At 42.6% G+C, this 20,803-nt stretch overlaps 1 protein-coding gene across 1 annotated transcript in view; it reads left to right on the top strand.

Moving 5' to 3' along the window:
- Positions 1-1,026: 1,026 nt before the first annotated feature.
- The window catches only part of zbtb46 (zinc finger and BTB domain containing 46), a 152,813-nt gene continuing 133,036 nt past the window's right edge, over positions 1,027-20,803 (top strand). The window contains 1 exon segment of the mRNA XM_070448765.1: positions 1,027-1,374. The gene's annotated coding sequence lies outside the window, so the exon portion shown is untranslated.

Here is a 20,803-nt window from a genome sequence, read left to right as displayed (position 1 = left end):
ATCCCCAAGACACGCTGGACCTCATTCTGAGAAGTTCACAAATGTTCTGTCTGTCTGTGCTATAATGTCAGATTTAGCAACGAGACAAGCTTGGGTGAGGGCACTGAAATGGCTCCAAAAAGAAGGSTTAATATCTGATTGTGACAGACATTGAAAAGATATCAGTGGATGTAAAAAAACAAACAAAATAAAAAACATATAATCTACAATTGACATGGATGTCATTTTTTTTGATGTAACTAATGTCTTCTTCAATTTGAGTGAGTATGATATAATTTGTGTATTTTGTTTTGAAGGGTTTTCCAACAGGTCCTTGACCGTCTGTCTGACTGCCGGGTGGTGTTCCTGTTTAACCACAAGAGGGTGTAGCTTGGTCCTTGCCTTTCAGTCAAACCACACAGAGTGGACAGAGCTTGTCATCTATTCTCACTAACACCCACACACTGTCGATCACGCACTCATGTTGAGACCCCTGGTGTTATGCATAAACGTATAGACAAGCACATACTTCTCCATGTAATAGCCTACTCACTGGGCCATTAAATATGGAAACTCCCGCAGAAACTGTYTTCCCATGAGATTGTCTCAATTCAAATAAAACACTCTTTTGCAGCAGTGTWTATTTATTTAAGAAACTCTTGAATATGATACAGATAGTGTAGATTTAGGCAGAGCAATGCATTTCATGTATATTATTGCACATTATAATGATATGATATCATACATTGCACACACTATTGCATTTCTATTGTTGTCCTGTCCATACGACAACCCAGTTTAGCATAATAATACAAATATTAATAATAATACCTTTATATTATTACTATTGTTATTATTCATGACACACTGAACGCACACCACAAATAGCCTGCTATTTTCTTTATTTAATGATTTCACGTRGTGCTACTCAATTACAATAATGACACTAATATTTATTTGAGCTGTCAGATATGTGGGAGAGTGTCTGGGGGGGGGGTTGGTCGCTGATAGAACGGTGTGTGTGTTGTTCATGTTGCCTCATTTCCTGAGTCTGCCCAAAGACAGGGAGATACGGGGACACAGAGCCAGTGAGAGAGCGCCCTAGGGAAAGAGAGGGAGAGAGACAGACACAGAGGGGGAGGCTGGTTCCTGATACCAAGACAAGGAAAAGCAAGGGAGGAACAGAGAGAGAAAAAAGGGCTGGCGGAGACCGGGAGAGAGGGGGAGAAAACAGGGGAATAACATTTAGAGACACCAAAGGCGTAGGGGAGGAAAGAATAGAATACTGTGTTCTTCTGAACACCCCCCCTTTTCTTTCTCTCTTTCGCGCAGTCACACCAGATTGGACTCCGAAGAATCTACACCGCGTCTACCCCAGACCCCATGGGTTAACAGGTAGGCTATGTCTGCCGTGCTCTTTCGTTGTATTTCCTTCATCACCCCTTCCGTTTCAATTCAATTTTGTCAATAATGTTGGTTTCATACGGTGATGCTCTCAAAAGGTGTATGTGTCTCCTTTTACAACAATTTAATGTGATTACTAGTTTTTTGCTGTGACGGTGAGCGTTGCTGCGCGCCCATCATATCCATTGAACAATGTAACTCTTCTTAATGAATGTCACAAGTTGAAGCGGTGTATCGTGACTTTACCTTTAACGGGTGGTTTTCGGTGTGTCTGTATCATGTCACGGTATCATGTCATAAGTGTGTTTTGACAGCTCCTCTGCGCGATACATTAGAGCGACATGCTGGAAGTCCAGTCCGCCTACCTTTTTTTTTGTGTTGCCGAGATACGTGACACGCCAGATGTCTACTTACGTGAATGTGTCATGTTGTATTCATTATGAGATGCTGTCATTTGCTAATGTACAGTAGAATAATTGTACACGTGCATTTGGGTAGGGATTGGGGAAACAAGACATAGGCTAAAGGCACATTTATTTCATATTGCAGAATTAAAACGCTCTAATCATATGGCTATTCCTTTTCACTGTAATAAAGCCCTCGGTCACCGAATGTATCCATAAACCCTGAATATTGAGGTAACTGTCAAAGTTTTGACCTCAATATTAGGCTTTAGGMGATTGTCACCCCACTGGGCAAAAACAGGTTGAATCAACGTTGTMTCCACGTCATTTGAGCAAAAACATTCAATGTTTTGATGTTGAATCAACGTGGGAAAACTGATTGGATTTGCAAAAAGAATTTCATATATTTTGTCACTTAACTTTGAACCCAAATCCTAAAACACAGTGACATTTTTTMGTTGATTTCAAGTAGAATTCACATTAGTTGACAACTCAACCAAATGTAAATCAAAACTAGGCATTGAACTGACTGGACGCAGATCGCTGTCACTGATCGTGATGCCCTGGTTGTAGTATCCGTTCTTTGAGGTCAGTCGGGGGTATTTAAAATGTAATGCCAGCAGCTTGGCAGGCAAGGGCTTAACCCCCCTTCTTCCACTACTCCTCCCCTTGGTTAACCCCCCGAAAGGGGTTTTCTCCAGCTGGAAATTTCTGCTGTGTCAACACCCAACCCTAAAGTACCAGACGAGAGAGGGGGATTTCAGGTTTCAGACTCAACGTTTTTTGGGGAACCTTGTAGGGCTATGCGATATTCATCTGATCCGTCCGCAGGCGCTTCTTGAGTTGAGTGGATGTGTGGCGTCAAGTGTTTGCCTTTGATGCTGAAAGAAACTGAAATGCCAAGCCAAACTGCTGATATGCTTTGCCTGTCTCTCTTTCCCTGTTATTGTGTATGTCTCCCTCTCTGTCTGCCCCCTCAAAGTGGTTAGTTCCTTCTTCCTCCATTTTCTACTGTGCTCAGAAAATGAAAGGGGAACAAGCCCACTTTATTCATACGCTGACAACGACACAATGGTCGCGTTCCCCCGCTCAGTGGCCGTCTACACTAGGAAGCGGCATCGCTCGGTGAAACGTCAGAAGCCACTCACTTTCAACGGAAGGAAAGCGAGAGAAGCTGAGGAGGCTGGGGTCCGTTGAGTGACGCGAGCATGGGAAAGGGAAAAAAAAAAAAAAGGGCGGGGCTAAAGTTGGGGAAAGCTGAGTTTTATTCAAATCCTCTGCGATATCGCGATATGAGTGACCAATTGAAGCTCACCATAGCTTCCAGTGACGTYCGGTCAGGGTTGAAAGGATAGGCCGTGCTTACCCGGTGTTAATCTAATAAACTGTTATGAAAAGCCAAATAAAAAATGACATTATGTAAACGATTGTCATTCTTTTTTGTATCCAATTTTTTTCTCCTTCAATTATTCTGTTGTTTTTTTTATGCTCAAAAGCTAAATATTTGCTAAAACTGCCAGGAAAGGCYCCAACGTATATTCATGCCTTCCTTTCCATCCATTCAAATCCATTCAAATTYTTTCCTGACTCCAGRCACTGTTAATGGACAGGGTCAGSATCGGCCTTGCTGTTTTGCCTKGCTGACATTTGTTGCTTTGAGCCGATTTCATATTGTGCGCATGCGTATTCCCTAAACATATTGRYTYGGTAAGCCTGGGGTAAGCTCTGCACATTTTGGGCGTGTTTACATAACACACCCAAACGCTGAACTAAGCTAGCTAGCCAAAACAACCTGACAAACTATTTCCCAAGTTGAATTTCCAAGGAACACTAAGTATAATTCAGAGAGGGAGACCAACACCTGCGCTTCCTGACCTTCCTCAGAGGAAAGGACGGAAAATCATCCGATTGAATGCACCACACTCGGGCCAGACAGACACAGCAACCCGGAGCAGACAGTCGATCAGAGATGAGAGGAGAGAATTGTTTTACAACCTTTTTTGGTCAATATCGGTGTTCAAAATGAAAGCTAGATTTGATTGTTAGGTCATCCTTGGCACCACTTGGCTGTCACCYAGAGGTTCACCCTGATGGACAGACGAATGGGCTGTATTTTCCTTTTTTTGCGGATTAGGCTACTGCTATGCTTACATCGTTTGATGCACGAATGTAAAGGAGTTCCAGCTCTAAAAGTAGCTTGAATGGTCTAAAAACCTAAGGTAGCCAGGGGACGAATGAAGGGAGAGAGAACAAACCATATCAATGGAAAAATGTAACTGTGAATGGTAGATRGGTCTATGGCTGAGCTGAGTTGAGCAGTGTGTCAATTTGCTGGATAATGTGAAATATGACGCCATCGGAGGCTATTTGTTGTGTATCTTGGCTACATTGGTATTTACATTTGGTCAACATTGTTTGTCCATTTCGGTTAAGAGCCTATGACACTCGAGTTGTTGGAGCTATCTGTTGTTGTGGTGAACTCTGGCTTCACCAAGGTTTATTCGCAAGTGAATCTGGCTTTAGTAATAGCCCGTACCTACCCAGCCCGACGACCTCACTGCACGCAACTGCCTAAATCGTCTGTCTGATCGAACCGATCGATGTCCGACAAGTGTCTGCTTGTCGTTGTTCCCTAACTGGCCTACAACCTATTGTGTTTAGATCGGTTAACTCCCTGTCGGTTCTATCTGTAGCCTTAAATATTTAACCGCAAAATCACACTGTTATTTGGTCTCCCCCTTAAATTTCTCCTCCTTGGCTGAAACATTACCTACATATGCACCACAGTAAACTAGGGCACACCTGTTAGTATATTATTATATATTACTAATATATTTTATAGGCCTAATAAATTTAATTGAAAAGCTAAGCCATTATAAATGCTATTCATTTGAAGTTTTATGGCTTCCGAGTGGCGCAGCYGTCTAAGGCACAGCATCTCAGTGCAAGAGGCGTCACTGCAGTCCCTGGTTCGAGTCCAGGCTGCATCACATCTGGCCGTGATTGAGAGTCCCGTAGGGTGGCGCACAATTCATCTGGGTTTGGCCCGGGGTAGGCTGTCATTGTGAAATAAGAATTTGTTCTTAATTGACTTGCCTAGATAAATAAATAAAAAATGAAGAAAGATTAACCACACAACCTGTATGTTGCTTTTCATCTTTTCATGACATTTATTATATACTTGCTAAATGAACCATTAATAGCGTTCAACCTTTTTGGTCACATAGATAGAGGTGAAGTACATTTTTTGTATTTATCCATTATTTTACCAGGTAAGTTGACTGAAAACACATTCTCATTTACAGCAACGACCTGGGGAATAGTTACAGGGGAGAGATGAATGAGCCAATTGTAAACTGGGGATTATTAGGTGACCATGATGGTTTGAGGGCCAGATTGGGAATTTAGCCAGGACATCGGGGTTAACACCCCTACTCTTACAATAAGTGCCATGGGATCTTTAATGACCTCAGAGAGTCAGGACACCCGTTTTAACGTCCCATCCGAAAGACGGCACCCTACACAGGGCAGTGTCCCCAATCACTGCCCTGGGGCATTGGGATATTTTTTAGACCAGAGGAYAGAGTGCCTCCTACTGGCCCTCCAACACCACTTCCAGCAGCACCTGGTCTCCCATCCAGGAACTGAGCAGGACCAACCCTGCTTAGCTTCAGAAGCTGCCAGCAGTGGGCTGCAGGGTGGTATGCTGCTGGCTTAATATAGTGTCCTATTGAAAATCCCAAACGAAACACTTGTGTCACACGAGGCTTACTGTAAGTAGAAAAGAGCTTGTCATTTCTATATCTATGAAAGGAGGAAAACTAGTAAATGAGTTGAAGCGATTGGGGCAGGTGCCATTATTAGCCAATTTAATGGGGTAAAATGGAGAGATGGTCAGAGAGAGGAGAGGCACACAACGCCAGGATAGAATTCAGAAATACTATTATATTTATTTGGAGGAACCCTTTGSAACCCTTTGGAACCCTGGAGGTGTCCTAATGTAGGAGATGTCAAGTACGGGGGTCAGTACTGAACCCTCGTTAACAGTGACYTCTTCACCTGGGTCGTTATCACCAAGGTGTAAGCTAAAAAGGAGAGGGTTCTTTAAACCCTCCACTCCTTCTGTGTGCACTACAGGAATGAGTAGCCTGTGTTGAGCAAATAAAGGGGGGGGGGGTGCTCAAAGGCTTTACACTTGTACAGTACACTTGTCAGTTGTGTGTGCTTGCGTACGTGTGTGCTTGCGTGAGTGTGTGCTTGCGTGAGTGTGTTGAAGCCATAGGGGAAGAGACAAGTGTTAAATAGACAGGTTGTTAATCTGAGCATTCGCACGGAGAGGAGAATTTTGGAGAGAGAGAGAGGAGAGAGAGAGAGAGCTTGGGTGTACATAATACTAATCCAATACCAACACTCCCTGATCCGGCCTGTCCAGCCCGAGAAGAGTGGTTTTACCTGCTGTGCAACACAACCCTCACACACACACACACACACAACACACACACAACACACACACACACACACCACAACACACACACACACAACACACACACAACACACACACACAACACACACACAACACACACACACACACACAGCCACACACACGTGTTCAATTATCCTTATTCCTCTCAACGTAACAAACACAATGACACAACACCTGCTTCTCACTTCCTCTAAACAACATAGACTTGACCCGCTTCCACATTGCTCTCCCTGGCATAAAAACACTACTGTCCTGTTGCAATCTCTATCAAGACAACTGGACCTCATTTCTGAGAAGTTCAAAATGTTGTCTGTCTGTGCTATATGGTCAGATTTTAGCAACGAGACAAGTTGGGTGAGGGCATTGAAATGGCTTCAAAAAGAAGGCTTAATATCTGATTGTACAGACATTGAAATAGATATCAGTGGATGTAAAAAAAACACACACCAAAAAACATATAATTCGCAATTGACATGGATGTCATTTTTTTTGATTAACTAATGTCTTCTTCAATTTGAGTGAGTATGATATAAATTTGTGTATTTGTTTTGAAGCGTTTTTCCATACAGGTCTTGACGTCTGTCTGACTGCCGGGTAGGTGGTTCTGTTTTTAACCAAGGAGGGTGTAGCTTGGTCCTTGCCTTTCAGTCAAACAACAGAGTGACGAGCTTTGTCATCTATTCTCAACTAACCACACACTGTCGATACGCACTCATGTTGAGACCTGGTGTTATGCATAAACGTATAGACACATAACTTCTCCATGTAATAAGCTACTCATTGGGCATTAACTATGGAAACTCCCGCAGAAACTGTTTCCCAGGGATTGTCTATTCAAATAAAACATCTTTGCAGCGTGTATATTATAAGAAACTCTTGAATATGATTAAGATAGTGTAGATTTTAGGCAGAGCATGCATTTCATGTATATTATTGCAAATTATAATGATAATGATACATGCTTGCACACATATTGCATTATCTATTGGTTGTCTGGTCCATAACGAAACCCAGTTTAGCATAATATACAAATATTAATAATAATCCTTTATATTATACTATTGTATTATTCATTGAACATGAACGCACACGACAAATAGCCTGCTATTTTCTTTAAAAAAAATTTAAATGGGAATTTCCGTCGTGCTAACTCAAAATTAAATAAGTGAACTAATACTTTATTTGAGCTGTTTCAGATATGTGGGAGAGTGTTGGGGGGGGGGTTGGTCGTGAAGAACGGTGTGTGTGTTTTGTTCAATGTTGCCTATTTCTGAGTCTGCCCAAAGACAGGGAATAGGGGACACAGAGCAGTGAAAGCGCCCTAGGGAAAGAGAGGAGAGAGAACAGACACAGAGGGGGAGCTGGTTCTGATAAAGACAAGGAAAAGCAAGGGAGGAACAGAGGAGAGAAAAAAGGGCTGGCGGACCGGGAGAGAGGGGGAGAAACAGGGGAATAAACATTAGAGACACCAAAGGGTAGGGGGAGGAAAGAATAGAATACTGTGTTTCTTCTGAAACACCCCACCTTTTCTTTCTCTCTTTCGCGCAGTCAACCAGATTGGACTCCGAAGAATTACCGCGGTCTACCCAGACCATGGGTTAACAGGTAGGCATGTCTGCCGGACTCTTTTCGTTGTATTCCTTTCATCACCCCTTCGTTTCATTCAATTTTTGTCAATAATGTTGGTTTCATTACGGTGATGCCTTCAAAAGGTGTATGTGTCTCTTTTACAAAATTAATGTGATTACAGTTTTTGGCTGTGACGGTGAGCGTTGCTGCGGCCCATCATATCCATTGAACAATGTAACTCTTCTTAATGAATGTCACAAGTTGAAGCGGTGTATCGTGACTTTTACTTTAACGGGTGGTTTTCCGGTGTGTCTGATTGCATGTCAACGGTAATCAATGTCATAAGTGTGTTTTGACAGTCTCTGGCGATAATTAGAGCGCATGCTGGAAGTCAGTCAGCCTTACTTTTTTTTTTGTGTTGCGCGAGATACGTGACACGCCCCCAGCCACTCTCTCACCTCTCCGTGAATGTGTCATGTTTGTACCTTCCACTCTACCTCGCGACAGCTGCGGTCATTTTGCATGTAAGTAGAATACACTCGTACCGTGCATTGGGTAGGGAATTGGGGAAACAAGAAACGCGCTCACGGCGCACTCTCTCACTTCCATATTGCACGCACACTCTCACACACCACGCTCTAATATCCATGGCTATTTCCTTTTCACTGTAATAAAGCTCAGTCACCGATGTATCATAAACTGCATATTGAGGTAATGTCAAGTTTTGGACCTCAATATAGGCTTAGGTGATTGTCACCCGCCCACTGGGTAAAAATCAGGTTGGAATCCCCACGTTGTTTCACGTCATTTGAGCAAAATACATTCAATGTTTTGAATGTTGAATCCAAGTGGGCAAAACTGATTGGATTTGAAAAAGAATTTCAACTATATTTTGTCACTCCTCACACCTCTCCTCCGACACCCCCAAATCTAAAAACATACACGCTCGCACACTCTTTTTGTTGATCTTCAAGTAGAATTCAATTAGTTTGACACCTCACACCAAATGTAAATCAAACTCAGCGCATTGAACTCGCATGGACGCACGCATCGCTCGCTCACTGATCCGGATGCCCTGGTTGTAGGTCATCGTTCTTCTGGAGGTCAGTCGGGCGCGTACTTCCTAAATGTAACCTGCACGCCACGCCTCTGCCGCAGGCCAAGGGCTTAACCCCCTTCTTCCACTACTCCTCCTTCGGTTTAACCCGAAGGGGTTCCTTTCTCACGGCACACTTCTGCTGTGATCAACCACAAACCTAAAAGTACCAGACGAGAGAGGGGGGATTTTCAGGTTTCAGATCAACACGTTTTTTGGGGGAACTTCGTACGCGCGCTATGCGATATTATGCGATCCGTCGCAGGCGCTTCTTGAGTCTGAAGTGGATGTGTGGCGTCAAAGTGTTTGCTATTGAATGCTGAAAGAATGAAATCCGAGGGGCCAAACTGCTGATATGCTTTGCCTGTCTTCTTTCCCATGTTATTGTGTATGTCTCCCTCTCCTTCTTTGCCCCCTCAAAGTGGTTGTTCCTTCTCCGTCCTCCCCATTTTTCTACTTGTGCTCAGAAAATGAAAGGGGAACAAGCCCCTTTATTCATAACGCTGACCACACGCACACACCACACTGCCGCTCCGCGCCCGTCGTGGCCTTACTACTTTAGGAAGGGCATGTCGGTGAATCACGTCAGAAAGCCCTACTTTAACGGAAGGAAAGCGAAGAAGCTGAAGGAGGCTGGGGTCCGTTGAAGTGCCGCGAGATGGGAAAGGGAGATTAAAAAAAAAGGGCGGGGTAAAGTTGGGGAAGCTGAGTTTTATTCAAATCCTCTGCGATATCGCGATATGAGTGACACATTGAAGCCTACCATACTTCAGTGACGTCGGTCAGGGTGAAAGGATAGGCAGTGCTTACCGGTGTTAATAATAAACTGTTATGAAAAGCCAAATAAAAAATGAACATTATGTAACGATGCGTATCTTTTTTGTATCAATTTTTTCTCCTTCAATTATTCTGTTGTTTTTTTTATGCTCAAAAGCTAAAATATTTGCTAAAATGCACAGGAGGCCCCAACGTATATTCATGCTTCCTTTCCATCCATATAATCCATTCAAATTATTTTTCCTGACTCCAGCACTGTTTAATGGACAGGGTCAATGGCATCGGCCTTGCTGTTTTTGCTCAGTGACATTTGTCTGCTTTGAGCCGATTTCATATTGTGCGCATGCGTATTCCCTAAACATTATTGTGTAGGTAATAGCCTGGGGTAAGCTCTGCACATTTGGTGGGCGTGTTTACATAACACACCCAAACGCTGAACTAAGCTAGCTAGCCAAAATAACCTGAACAACTATTCCCAAGTTGAATTTCCAAGGAAACTAAGTATAATTCAGAGAGGGAGACCAACAACTGCGGCTTCTGACCTTCTCAGCAGAGAGAGAGAGAGAGAGAGAGAGAGAGAGAGAGAGAGAGAGAGAGAGAGAGAGAGAGAGAGAGAGAGAGAGGTCTACTCCACAAGAGTTCAACCCATCCGTATTCTGTCGTTTTCTTTTCTGTTTCGGCCCAGTTTAGTCCGTCTGTGTTGGTGCTGTCTGTCTCAATCTAAACTCARCCATAGAAAAACACTCAAAGGGAGGATGGAGTCGAACAAAAACGAACACGTCTCCTCTCTCCTTTTGCAATACCACACAAACCTTGGCCTCAACACCTCCTATTCCACAATACCATCCACACAGTATCTGGCGAGAGAAGAATACAGCCAGAATTATTCCTCTAATACAGTGCAGGCCTACGCTCTGCTTCTTTGTCAAARAACCTTGGAGAAGGCTGTTATGAAACGTCATTTTCATCTCGCCGGAACACACATCGGCAAACAGTGAGGCGACCCATTCGTAATTTCCTGTTCAACCTCCTGTGTGCCACGTTCCCGATTCAACTCCCTTTATCATGAATCCTGCTTCTCTGTACCTTCGAGCCTAACTTCTTCAGATTGTCAACGCCGGTTGAGTCTCCGACCCTGGCGGTGCACTCTACGAAGCCGGCGTGGAGCAGCGTGGCGTCGGTAATAGACGTGGCCGTTCTTTTGTTGTGTTTTTCGAAGGGTTTTTGTGTTTCACAGTGTCCTGCGTTAGGAGGCCATGGAGAGGTGTGTTCGGCGGCAGAGGGTTCAGGGGAAAGTGCTAAAGTGCTGTTAACAAGGCCTGTTTAACATTCTCTACCTGCTGCTCAACACGGCATGCTCCACTCAGCACCCATTATCATGTGCCGTATACAGAGACACTTTTTTAATTGGCCCGGTTTGATTTATGCCAGATCAACTTTGGATTTGTAAATTAGTGGTGCATTTAAAAGTGCCATCAGGATATGAAATATTCATGGGTGGATAGATGGATTGCGCGGCGGGGTGGTATTAGTGAAATATTAGTTAGATGGACACGCTACTCAGTGYGAAGCAGATTGAAACAACATTGGTGTATTAGATAGTTATTCACATTTTAGTGATTTGGGTGTTCAGTGACAAGCTAAGACTGCCCGCCCAAGAGACCTTTGCACCTCTCCACCTCCTCTCTGCATCTCCTCCTCTTCCACCTCACCCACTCCACTTCTTCCTGTCCTCCTCCTTTATACTTCCCCCTGTTCAATCCTCCTCCGCATCCCCTGCAGCCCCACCTCCTCCTCTTCAGTTTCCACTCCTCTCCTCCTCTCCTCCGTCCCTCCCCCTATCTCTTCCCCTCTCCTCTGCTCCTCCACCTCCTCCATTACTGTAAGTGGGCCAGGTGCCTCCTGTGGCTTCCCCTACTCCCTTTTTCATTTTTACCCTTCCCTCGCTCCCTTTCCGATTTGTACCGCCATTGAAAGAGAGCCGGCACGATACTCCCCTCTCAGCCCAGTCCGTTGGATCTGTCAAAAAGCCAAACATCTCCCTCACCTGCCTTGAGACATGGCATTTTAGACAAGAATTGGAAACAATCTGAAAGGAAATACATTTCTTTTCTTAACATGCCCTCATCTAACATTACCCCCCCCCCCCCTCCCCATCTCTCACTTGGGAACGGACCCGGTGCCGCCCGCGCTATTTAACAGAAGTGAGTAGTGTCGCATGATCCTCTTTCTAGTGGGTGACCCCTTGGGCTTCTTACCCCAGCTTCTGCTCGGAAGCAACACATGCCGGAAAGTCTCATCTGTTTGTTAACGCGGGTTTTGTTCTGCTGGAGCTGTATGACCATGAAGTGGGCGAATTGGGAAGCGATTATTCCTCATTCTATTTCTCCTCCGTTGATTCGTGTTCGCGATCGGTTCACCACCTTTTGTTATCGGTTCTGTTCTTTCTTTTCTCACCTTCACTTGGCTTGTTCCTGGTTTGGGTTTCTCTTCCCACCCTTCTCTTGCTCACGATCCCTTCTATGCGCCCTCAAACCTCATAGCCTCTCTGTTGCATGGTTGGTGTCGGCTTGGGGGTGTGCGGCTGTGCTTGGCTGGCTAGCTCCGTCGGGGCTGTTGGAACACATGCCTGATCCTGCTGCCACTGCTCACAATGGGGTAGGGAATGTCAGGGACTTTTAAAACAGTAGGTTTCCCAGGTTGGGAATGTTGTCCTTAGCGGACCGGGCATAGCTCCATGATCACAGGATCTGCACACTAGGTTATTTGTCTTAGTGAATGGCACATCTGAAAACGCAACTCTCTCTCATCTCTCCTCTCTCGTACGTTTTTTGTTTCATATGGTCTCTCTCTTCTCTCCGTTGCGGGATACTTACTGGGTCGCACTCTATCTATCATTCTTCTCACTCTGCCATTCTTCTTTTCTACGGTGGTGGTGGCGGTTTTTCTCTTCTCCTTCTCCGTTCATCTCGAGGTGTAGATTTTCCGGGTGATTCTCATTCGTCTCTTTTTCTACTTTTCCCTATCTCCATTCTTTTTTCTTGTTATTCATAATCTTCTTCCTCTCACTGGGCTACCTCAGTTGCTAGTTGATCTCATGTACGGGTCACATCAGACTCTATGTTGTATCTTGTTCTGTCGTTCATTGCTTCTATTGTTGCTGCAACTGGTCCTTGTCTTCATTCAGTCGTATCAGTATTTCTTGGTTACTTGTTCCTTGTTTTGTTGGACTAGCGGTCTGTCGGTGGCTTCTGTCAGCCTTCGACGGTCATATGTGTGCTTATTTAGATCTCTCATATTTTATGGTGCACTGTTTATGATGTTTGATGTATTGTTATACATAGTATTATTTTCTCGTTTCTTTTTGCCGGTGATTCAGCTTTGAGTCTCTTGGGTATGTCTGTATCGCTTTGATCTGGGATTTGGGATTTTTTCTTTTCGTCTCTCGGTTCCTTACGATTGGGAGCGGCCGTGAGTTTACGTCTTTCAGTTCTGGGCATTAGTCGGGTTTGGCTGTTTCGGCCTTTCATTCTTGTTTGGCTTGCGTTGCTTTGGGCTTGGGGTTTGTGTTCGTTAGGCTGTAGTCTTGCAGTCTCGATGTCTGCATACTTATCTTGGGCTCTTAGACTTGCTGTCTTTGGTATTCTGCTCTTTATCATCAGTTAGCCCTGCGCGCATATGATCTTAGTTGTGTTGCACTCTCATCTCCTCCTTCCTTTCTTCCTTGGCTTTTTAGTTACGTGTCTGAGTTGATGGGGGATGGTAGTCGTGTCTATTCTGATACAGAGCGCTATGACTATGCGATTCGAGGATGGCGTCGCTAGGAGTCTAACAGAGATTGTTGAGAATCGAGTACGGAGTGCAGCCGGAGATGCACGAGGTAAAGTAAGAGAGCAGTGCTTGTTAGCGATGTAAGGCGTGCTGATCATTGATGTGTTTCAAGGTGGCATGGTCTGGCTTTTATAAGTCAGTTAGTGAGTGCTAGTCGAGCGGTCTGGCGTTTCTTTATCAGCCAGGATCTGTAGTCCTGAGGGGTATTGGTCACTTTGAGAGGTCTTTAGTTACGGTTATCTGCTGGTGACGAGCAGTTGTGAGGCGAGTCTGGGTAGTTTATTTGTTTCATTTTTAATGATGGATGGGTGCGTGTTGAGTTATCTAGAATTGTTTTGCTTCAGTATATGCTCATGCTACGAATTTATCGAGAGATATCTTAGAAGGTTTTTGATATGGTATGATTCTGTCTGGTCTAGACTATAAACTGTGGGTTAAGATAGAAGGTGTGTTTTTCTATCATGTTCTATGAGAGCTATATGCAATTGAAAATTGGCACAGGTGGTATGAGTTGTAGTGACCGAAGGGAATGATCAAAGCGGAAATTGGCATGAGTAAAACCTGAGCGTCAACTTGATGATCCCATAGCAAAAGCGATGTGAATTCCTTATGGTAAGTACATTTCTAAAAAATTATGGGGGTATTGTGGCCATAGATGGGTGAGAAAAAATATATATTTTAATTAATTTTCAATTCAGGCTGTAACAAAAAAAATGTGTTTGTGGAATAGCAGACATGCTTATTATTAATGTTATACATACGTATTTGCAAGTCTAGTTAAGATATTTATTTTGGGACTCGGTTGAATGAAGATCAATGAAATAGTCTAAGTGTATTTGTGGGTCATATAAGATCGAGGACTTCTTTGCACTGAAACATGCAAAAAATCTGCTAGGGGGAAATGCAGGTTTTAACTAATTAAAACAAAAAGAATTGATTACAGAATCGGTTCTGTGTGTAAAATAACAAGTGGTTATGTTGAACTAATCCACCAGAAAACAATGTAAAAGAAAGCAATCTCAGTGTTATTTGTTGCCTAGACTTTACCTGCCAATTAACTTAGTCTTGAGAAAGTCAAGTTCAAAACAAAAATATATTGGGGCTACTTGCACATTATTACATTGTACATTTTTCTGTGACATGTGTTTAGCAATGTAGCAAATGTGAGAAAGCAGGAATGTGGTGTGTTTTATTATAAGTGCCATAGTAGAGAAGTCAGCTACCTAATTGTTAGTAAGGCCGCTCATTTTCCAACTTATTTCATTCTTAAAAAATAAACACATACCTGTATAGGGAAATCATTGCCCATTAACCAGATAGTGGATAGTCTCCCGTTAGCCTAATGACTAAGTTAACAATTTCCAATGATTGCCCAGGGTCCGGTAAGCAATAACGCGTTATAACTTGACGAACGCGCCCAAGGGAGTCCGTATACCCCCAGTATAGGAGATTGGCTTATGTTTTACTAATGTTAGCTCATCTGATGTTTGTAAACGTAAACGTTCGCTTCTACTTATTAAAGCAAGCGTGATTTTCACACATCAACCTCCCATTATTTGATCAGAAATAAGTTTGGCCTAATGTGCTCCAAACATTTCTCTGGTTAGCTAGCTGTGAATTCGATCCAGCTAGCAAGATATTTAACAATGCTACTCTTTCTCCACAACTTTCTCCCCTCACCTCAAAACTTCCAACACGCCAGTGGTTTTTTCGGGTTACAGCTCATGAAGTACTTCACACCGTTCTCACTCCGTGCGTTATCAGCTTTTCGCTAACGTTACCATCGTCGTTATATTCAGGGACGAGATGCTGTACCTGACAAGCTGCCTTTCCAGAGGGCGCGCTGATCGCTGTAACTGTTAAATAGGTTGTCTCTTCTTTCTTCAGTATCTGCTGCGCTGCATTCTGTTATGTGATGATTTGGCTTGAGCTTGGATACAGCCAACAGTTTCAAAAACCGCGCACCACTCGTATCGCTTTTGTTTGTATTGCATAGTAAAATGGAACAAGGGTTTTGGAATACATCAACTTTATGTCTCTTGTGTAACTTACACAAATCGCTTATAACCTAGTCAATTCTGAGTAATATGTACCCACAGCTGACCATTTTACTGAACAATGCTGAATCTGACAAAAAGGTAAGCCTACATGTCATGTGTTTGAGCCTTGTATACTAGAGAAGGTCACCACCAGTTCATTGGCACTGTGGGGAACCTTGGCCAAAGCCAATAAATAGCCTTATGTTTTACATAAACCTATGGTGGCATCTAATGAACCCCCTTGGAAAGGTTAAAAATGCAGTATTCCTACGATTAATCGCAATTCGTAATTTGGTCTGGAAGTTTTCCACAGCGTGAATTCATTAGAAGAGGGCAAGAAACAATTTGCAGGACTCCAGGGTCGCGAAATGTTTTTGGGTGCATGTATTATTTACTTGCCCATATCACTTTCTGAACTCCGCGTACCAACCTCAGCTAATAAATGTAATATAGAGAACAGACAGGTTTATACATCTTTATAAAAGCCATCGCTATCCTTTCATCTTGGCCTTTTTGTGATAACATATGCAAGATTGAATTTCTCCAGAAACTGTTTGCACTATGTGGGAATGCTTGCCTCCATCCCACCTGTGGTAAGGACGAGTGAAAGGAATGAGTAAGGACTGAGAATTTAAAAGACTGCAAAAAGTGTGCAAGGGGGTATTATTTCTGGCAGATTCCTTTGCTATCTTTTTGAAGTGGCATCATATTTACAGTGATGGGTGTGGTATAACGCGTCTTATCCACTATTTATTATTCTTTGAGTAAATTGTTTCATTGTGAATTGGTACATGTTGGGAAGCTTGGGGGATTGTCTAAGCTTTTCAATATGGGTTCGAATAAAAAGGTTCTTCACAATCATTACCAAAAGTCTTTATGCTCTGCAAGCATTCGAGACTGTCTCTACGATAAGAACAATTACTCTGAAAAATTACTTGTGATCGCTGTGCTTTATAACTTTTAGGAACTATGTTATTTTATTCCTTTGAACTGTAGAAACCTGAATAAAACTGATTTTTGGGGAGTTTGTCCAGGTTTAATGAAATCATGACTCTCAACGTTTAGCAGAGAGCACACCCTGTGGTGATATTATGTGTTTAGTGAGCAATTTTACTATGTTTAGCATATAATATACTGAACGAAAATATAAAAGTAACATGCAACATTTCCAAGATTTTAACTTGAGCATTACAGAGTTATAGAAGGAATCAGATCAATTTAATTAATTATTAGAGCCCTAAAAAATATGGAATGTTCACATGACTGGGTCAGTGAGCAAGCCATAGGGGTGGGCTTGGAGGGGCATAGGCCCACCCCTTGGGAGCCAGGCCCAGCCAATCAGACCTGAAGTTTTTTCTCCATAAAAATGCTTTGATATTACAGAACGAAATACTCTCAGTCACCACCCCTCTCCTCTAGCATCAGTAAATTGCTTATGGTATATTTTAAATTTACAATTGCCTTACTGGGGGAAATGAAATAGGACTCAATCCCACCATCTCTGTACCCAGGATTTGTCAATTGTTTTCACAACTTCATCCGGTATAGTTAACCATGATGGTGATGTTTTAGATTAAACTTTATGAGTAAATTAAGTTTTAACGCAATCTTAAGTGCTCCTCAGTGATTTGTGCATTGGTGCTCGAGCTATATTATTTTTAGCGAAGTCAGAATTGAGAGGCAAGTAAAAGTTTTGTTTTTATCAACAGTCAGTTAGAAAAGGCAGCAATCAACTGTTTCATCGATGACTTTTCTACTGAGGCTAAGGTTGGTTTGGGAAATATAATAAATAATTAACGATTTTCAGACGTGAGGGTGCATTTATTTGCAATTGGCAGCAGCTCCTTGACCACAGAAGGAGAGGTTGTGATTTGAATGTGTGTATCAGAGAAAATTGGTGTTTCGGAATGAATGGCAAATTGGGAGTGTTCTCTGATTATAAATTGTCAAGATAGGGTTTATGACGGTGGCCCTTCATAGCTCTTTTCCCTGGAAGGACCCATACTTACACTCCCTATGTATTTATTTATTTGGACAGTGAAGCTAACATTTTTATTTAGTTCAGCTCTATAGTCCCTATCTTTTGGATTTGAGATCAAGGAGCTTCTAATTTTGTAAACAACCTAACGGAATGGTAGATTACTAAGCCTGGCTTATAGGTCCGGAGAGAATTATGTTTGAGCTTTCTTAACAGCACGGCATTGATGAAGTAGCAGGTCTCAGCTGGCAGGCCGTGCAGAAAGGACTGGGTTTTGATGAATTAACAAGTTGTAGGTCTGATGATCGGTATTGGACATGTCACTGGCAATATAAATGAGCTTCCATGGTTAATATCTGAGAGGTGCATCTTGTCTCAAAGTTCTGTAGGTTATTGACGGGTCTTATTGGGTGTTGTCCAATCAAACTCTTATTCGGAACTGGGTTAGTGGCAGGCAACACGGGATATTGTGGGAACGTATCTCTACCAGAAGAGAACTATAAAAATAACTCTGAACCGTATTTCATATAAAACTCGTTCAACATGATACACTCTGTGCGATGTGAAAGGACACGTGCCTAAAGGGAACCCAGGATTGTAACTAGGTTCTGGGTGTCATCTGGTATTGGGTATGGCTATAGTGGTGAGTGCAGAGAATTTTTATTTCTTTTTATAAAACCTATGCAGATGAGTTGATATGCCGTTATGAGAGGGCATGAACTAGAAATCGTTTTTAGGAAGGAGCCTTTGGTAAATCGCGGACAGGGGCGCTCTTATGAAAAACGGGGAACTGGGATAGCAGTTCTGGGAAATTGGATATGTAAAAACGCATGAATGCCAAAAACCATCAAACATGTCAAGAGGCACTCTCAGTAGTCCGTCATTTAAAAACCCTTTATTCATTAGGCTACCTTCGGCTAAATGGCCAGGGTCAAATAAGCACCTTATTGCCGGATATTGGCTAAACAGCCTTGATAAAGGGGGGGTAGGCTATGCTTTGGTTTTTAATCAAATTAAACAGAAATGGGGGGGAACATATTTTTCAAATAAGAGTTCAAACTTTCTCCACTCATTAACAATCATTCATGAAATATCGTAATCATAGTAGCATCCACATGAGTATAAGTGTTTTAGAACATAATACCTTCTTATTTACAATAAAAGGTGACTCCAAAATGACACCATTACAAATATTTTAGTGCAATTTATTTCCTATTGGGCTCACATCCGAAAACACTAACAACTGCAACATGCATCAAAGTTTGTAAAGTCACAAGCTTGATGTAGTTATTGCTTGCTACTGTAGGAACATGGCCAGAAAAAAATACTGACTAAATGGTAATACACTAAGGAATTGTGTCGCAAATCCTTATGTAAACTTCAAATAGACCGCCACAGTGGGTGGTGCGTCATAATACCCCATAAACCTCGTGGTAAACAGGAAATGGTTCCAATCGTGTTTCCATCATTCATCTTTTCCCCATAGGGAATTTTTAGAAAACACTTCAATTAGCAGTAATTAACATTTCCTTTTTGGGGGGGGTAAAATACACGCGAATAATATTGATAAAAGTCACTACTGTCCTAGAGAGATTTGCAACGGTTATCAAAAAACGTGCACACAGGGTAGCTAACAACACAGCCTTATTTAAGTGTTTTTAAAATCCCCTATGGGAAAACTGAATGGTGGAAAACTATGCAACTATTTCTCTTGTTGACACGCTAGGTTTTATGGAATGTGTGAGCATTATGATTCATACGTGGCACTCTATGGAGGGGACTAGATTCTTGTGCATTAATTCTAAATGTTTAAAGCGAATATGTATGGAAGAACCTCAAATAAAGGTGACATTCTGGAAGATTATAGGAAGCCCATTAAAAGTTTTTAGCTTCACTGTTCAAATAAATTTGTGGGGACGTGTATCTGATATGGTGGCTTGTAGTGGGGCAAAGTATACATTCCTATTGTATTTGTCGACGGCTTCTTCTTCCGGTGTGATCAGCGACTGAGTAATCGGTCCTAAGGTCCTCATGGATGTCGTAAATTTGTGAGATTTTGTGTCACACATTATTTAAAGCCCCACCCACTCACATTTTCAGTTTAGTAACATTGATGTCTGCCAAGAGAACAAAAAAACGACATTTCAGGTATTTTTCAATACTGGCGATTGAACATGTCCAGTTGATAGCGGACAATGATACATATAGATTTTTCCAGAAGAATTTCCACCACAAATGTGTTAAGTGTGTCTGACAAACATGTCTACGTGACAGAGGCCAAACAAGTAAAGAATAGCTTTGAGTTGGATCGGTTGTACTTGGGACGAGAATGAATTCACGTCAGGGACTTTTGTGCCACACATATTTTGAGTGGAAAATAAACACATTTAGCCATCGTTGATCAAAAGGTTCACGGTAAAAAAGAGATTATGCTGTTTCCTGGAGAAAATTGTTCACCTTATCCCCGCCTCTCTCAAGTGACACCTGTGACCAGCTGAGCAGAGAGTCAGAGTGGACAGCCATGGTTGGGGGAGGAAAGAGGGGGACTCTAATCCACACTGCGCTTTTGACAGCAGGCCATAAATAAGTAGGACAGAGATAAGAATATAGTGTACAGGCAATCAGTAATAATGTTGCACAGGTCCGCAAGACACTGGCACAGGACAACTGGACTGTGAACACGCACGGCCACGCTGAGTGAGGGTGGTTTGTCTAGGGGACGCCACTGAAAACATCCTTCCGAGGGGGAAAAACATAGACAAGGTAAGGGACTGTAACTCTGACCTTTGTGGCAGGTTTACGGTATTGGCAAATGCATGTGAATCAGATGATGTTATCGTAGGGAGAGGGGTCAACTGTCCAGGGGAACACTGTTTACCTATTCACTGTAAAACATTTGGATAAAAAATGTTTCCATACAACTTTTTGAGTTATTTCTTTGGAAGTTGTATTGTAATCTTGCTGGTAGAATGGCAAATGATTTTGGCAAGAGCATTATATGTATATAGGCTTTTTTGTTATGGAAATATCGCTCTTAACTGCAATAAGCGTCTTTCATTTAGACGTTAAGTACCCGGAGAAAACCAGGAATGGCTGTACAGCGTGTGCTTACAAATCAATAGATGCGGCGCTCTGGAATTAATACGTTGCAACAGCATTTAGTGCATTGTCAGACCCCAAAAATGGTTTTCACCGTACATGTAGCAGGCATACAAAAAGTTTTGGGGGGTCTTACTGCTTAGA

This window comes from Salvelinus sp. IW2-2015, linkage group LG19 (assembly GCF_002910315.2).
Source record: "Salvelinus sp. IW2-2015 linkage group LG19, ASM291031v2, whole genome shotgun sequence".
Classification (NCBI taxonomy): Eukaryota; Metazoa; Chordata; class Actinopteri; order Salmoniformes; family Salmonidae; genus Salvelinus; species Salvelinus sp. IW2-2015.
Note: the sequence above shows the minus strand (reverse complement) of the source record. Positions and strands in the feature narration are given on the sequence as shown.